The 4,257-nt window shown below is 34.3% G+C and overlaps 2 long non-coding RNA genes across 2 annotated transcripts; one reads left to right on the top strand and one right to left on the bottom strand.

Annotated features, from left to right (window-relative positions):
- Positions 1 to 6: 6 nt before the first annotated feature.
- On the bottom strand, positions 7 to 1,134 carry LOC113469033. Its single transcript, XR_003392580.1, has 3 exons — positions 1,066 to 1,134; positions 602 to 864; positions 7 to 533 (listed from the first exon to the last, which is right to left on the bottom strand). It is a non-coding gene; the product is annotated as an uncharacterized LOC113469033 (long non-coding RNA).
- LOC113469034 lies at positions 617 to 1,150 on the top strand. Its single transcript, XR_003392581.1, has 2 exons — positions 617 to 679; positions 879 to 1,150. It is a non-coding gene; the product is annotated as an uncharacterized LOC113469034 (long non-coding RNA).
- The last annotated feature ends 3,107 nt before the right edge of the window (positions 1,151 to 4,257 follow it).

The raw sequence follows: 4,257 nt of genomic DNA, 5'->3' as shown, positions 1-4,257 counted from the left end.
TTCATTCTCTGATAGTATGCTCATGTAAATTTTCAATATCATCATTGTAGATATGATATATGTAATAATGATATCTATAGGTTTGGATTTTAAGGCAGTGTGGCTGCCGCGCGACTACGCTCTTATTGTGCGAGAGGGCTTATCCCGATTAAATTTTAAAGGGTTATCCTAAATTTTAAAGGGTTATCCTAAATTTTAAAGGGTTATCCTAAATTTTAAAGGGTTAACCTAAATTTTAAAGGGTTAACCTAAATTTTAAAGGGTTAACCTAAATTTTAAAGGGTTAACCTAAATTTTAAAGGGTTAACCTAAATTTTAAAGGGTTAACCTAAATTTTAAAGGGTTAACCTAAATTTTAAAGGGTTAACCTAAATTTTAAAGGGTTAACCTAAATTTTAAAGGGTTATCCTAAATTTTAAAGGGTTAAAGGTAAAGTTGAGCAATCATTTCAAATTGTAAGCTTTGTAGGAACGTTCCTTGTTGCTTTGGCGAAATAAATTCCCAGGAAGTTGAGTGCACCTCGTTTTGGCCACCTGCCCATACCGAGGCATTCATCCAGATACCAGCCAAGCCTGACGCTGCTTAACCTCGTTTTGGCCACCTGCCCATACCGAGGCATTCATCCAGATACCAGCCAAGCCTGACGCTGCTTATCTTCAGTGTTTGTCAGAAAATCAAGGTTTGCAACTTCAAACCAGTAAACCTCTGTAGATATTGTATTTATTTTTTTCTTTAAATATGTCTAATGATTTCGTGCGAAACTTTGCATTAAATTTGTACACGAATTCATTTGTATATCCCCGCAGAAATTATGCCTTTTAGGATTTCAATTTAAATTCTATAGATCTCTGTCTTCTCATAAACCTATTTTTAAAAAGGTTTGCAACTTCAAACCAGTAAACCTCTGTAGATATTGTATTTATTTTTTTCTTTAAATATGTCTAATAATTTCGTGCGAAACTTTTCATTAAATTTGTACACGAATTCATTTTTATATCCCCGCAGAAATGATGCCTTTTAGGATTTCAATTTAAATTCTATATAGATCTCTGTCTTCTCATAAACCTATTTTTAAATCAAAGATCTGAATGGAAAGTTTTTGTAAAATATTGAATGAAAATAGAGGTGACTAAATTATTTTATCTTGTGATATTTTTTTGTTTATTTTTTGGAATATAGGTATGTTTTATTATTTTTGTTAAGACGTTTGATGTAAAGACAATGTAACCGAGGTCCCGAAATCAAAGAGAGGACAGGATAGGAGAAAGCCAGCCGTTCCGAGAACGAAAATTATCTGTTTAGGGTAAAATCCGCCCCAGGTGGGATTCGAACCCGCGACGGGATTCCACGCTAACTAGACCGACCTAATATGACTTTGGTTCAGGTTCACAAGTTGAGTTGGATTTTATTTACTCAAAAGAAAAGTTACTTTATCATGGACACTCGTTGCTATCTTGAAAGCCCAGAAGAGGTTAGGTAGTAGAACAACAACGAGCTGAAAACGACAACCATGAACTATGAACAAAGTGTTCTAAAATTAGGGATTTTTAATGTTTTAACGTTTTTGTGACAAATTCGGTATATATTTTTTATTTTATTGTAAGATCTGTGTAACGTTTCGTTTTCGTATCCTTCGGTCTTCGCGTGTTCTTCCGTCTTTTTTTCTGTGTACTATTACTGTCTACCGCGGCTGTTCTACTACCTAACCTCTTCTGGGCTTTCAAGATAGCAACGAGTGTCCATGATAAAGTAAGTCTAATTAATGTATTGACCGTTGCAATGAACTCTCAAGAATACGTAAGATTCAAAAGAAAAGAATATACCTTGTTTATCCTGTAGGTCCAAGGTCTTATGTTGACATTTTATGGGATGAATTTTTGTTACACAACTGAGGTGAATGTAAAATTACCATTTGCAAAAAAGTAGGCAAAAACTGCCAATTAGTTTTCATATTATTCAACAGCTAGGTAATTATATTATGTCAATAGGGAAAAATCGTATAATGTTGACTGACGTCTTGCCGACAAAAAAAATATCAAACTTTCAATGTCTTCAACTGAGGTGAATGTAAAATTACCATTTGCAAAAAAGTAGGCAAAAACTGCCAATTAGTTTTCATATTATTCAACAGCTAGGTAATTTTATTATGTCAATAGGGAAAAATCGTATAATGTTGACTGACGTCTTACCGACAAAAAAATTATCAAACTTTCAATGTCTTATCGGTAAAAAATGTTCTGTAATTACAATTATCAAGATATTACTCAATGTTACTTTTGATCAAATATTCTGACATTTACCCCAAAACAATTTTTTTTTTTTTTTTTTTTTTTTTTTGGCATTGGTTCGACCATACAGCCAGAGTGGATGTGTTTTTTAAAATGACTATTTAATATAGCTTTTCATACTATATAATTATATCACTTTTAACGAATAGATGGAATAGATGACCATAGGTTTTATCTGTTAGTAAAATGGTTTTGAATGTTACTTTTGATCAAATATTCTGACATTTGAGTGGAATGTAGCTAGGCGCGGTTAATGCTTGAGGCGTTCTCTACCACCTAACCCCAACCTTTATGGTAAACGGGTTAATCTGTGCTACAGAAAATATTCAGTGTTGTGATTTTATCAGAATTATCTGTATCACCAGAAATGTTTAAGTTTACAATTTAACCACAGGTAAATACATTTCTTCTTGTCCATATTAGGATAGAAGTAACAAAATCTATTATCAATCTCCATTTTTTTTATATATAATAATTTTTACATTATTATCCCCCAAATTGAAGTTAATTTTCTAGACTAGAAATCAGTCTAAAATTAACTGATTGTAAAATAATTTCAGATAGAAAGAGGGTCAGATCTTTATCTTAAAAAAAAATCCCCAAGAAATCCGAGATTATTTGTCGTGAGAAAACCCCAAAGAAAGATCAGGAAAAATCCCTAAAAAATATTTCTGTTCGGGAAAAAATCCCCTATGTTTCCCCTCTTCAAAGGGCGCCTTAGGCGTTCTCTACCACCTAACCCTTAGAGCTCCATTATTATGTGGTCAAATTCTCAAATAATTGAGGATAAATTTCCATACCTGGGCTGGGATTGAACCCACGCCCTCCTGTTTACCAGGCGAGCGTCTTGACCACTACGCCACCGAGGCATTTATTTCGACATTTATCATAGGGGATTTGACTTTTGACATCACTGATGTACACCTGCCAATGTTTTTAGTGATGGGAGTTTCTTTATTTCTCATATTAATCTCACCCAGCCTAAGTGGGCGGGCCGGGAAAAACCAGCAGTACACGAGTGTCCAAAGATGGTCATCTATCCGAAAGCTGACCATTTTTAAAGCTAAATTCCCTTTCGGCATGAGCCTTTTTTTTTCTTATTGAATGTCGAATTCAAATTGCATTTTTCAATTTTTATTTCTTTCATCACACATGGCCTTGCTGCCTTAGCGTGTAAATAAATAAATAAAACAAAATCTAAAAAGTAAAAGACAATTTATATTCGACATTTATTTAATAATAATAATGACTCTTGAGTGGAAAGCAACCACTAGGCGAAGTTAACGCCTTAGGTGTTCTCTACCACCTAACCCTTAGAGCTCCGTTATTATGTGGTCAAATTTTCAAATAATTGAGGATAAATTTCCATACCTGGGCTGGGATCGAACCCACGCCCTCCTGTTTACCAGGCGAGCGTCTTGACCACTACGCCACCGAGGCATTTATTTCGACATTTATCATAGGGGATTTGACTTTTGACATCACTGATGTAGACCTGCCAATGTTTTTAGTGATGGGAGTTTATTTCTCATATTAATCTCACCGAGCCTCAGTGGAAAAGCGAGCAGTACACGATTGTCCAAAGATGGTCATCTATCCGAAAGCTGACCATTTTTTAAAGCTGAATTCCCTTTCGGCATGAGCCCTTTTTTTTCTTATTGAATGTCGAATCCAAATTGCATTTTTCAATTTTTATTTCTTTCATAAATATTCTTAATAATTGTTTTCAAAACTACCTCATAGTGGTTGGGTTGGGTGGAAGAGCTCCTTCAGAAGAACCCTGCCACTATATATACATTATAAAATAAGAGTAAAAACTCACCATAATGAAAAAAAAAAAAAAATCCCCATAAAACCATATTTTTTTTCTCAATTCTTAACTAACCCTTCTCGGTCTGAGTGGTCAAACTTCAACCACCCAATCACCAGCCCACAGATTAAACCCTTCCGGTCCAAGCGGTCCAAAATT

This window comes from Diaphorina citri, unplaced genomic scaffold (genome assembly GCF_000475195.1).
Source record: "Diaphorina citri unplaced genomic scaffold, Diaci psyllid genome assembly version 1.1 scaffold932, whole genome shotgun sequence".
NCBI lineage: Eukaryota > Metazoa > Arthropoda > Insecta > Hemiptera > Psyllidae > Diaphorina > Diaphorina citri.
Note: the sequence above shows the minus strand (reverse complement) of the source record. Positions and strands in the feature narration are given on the sequence as shown.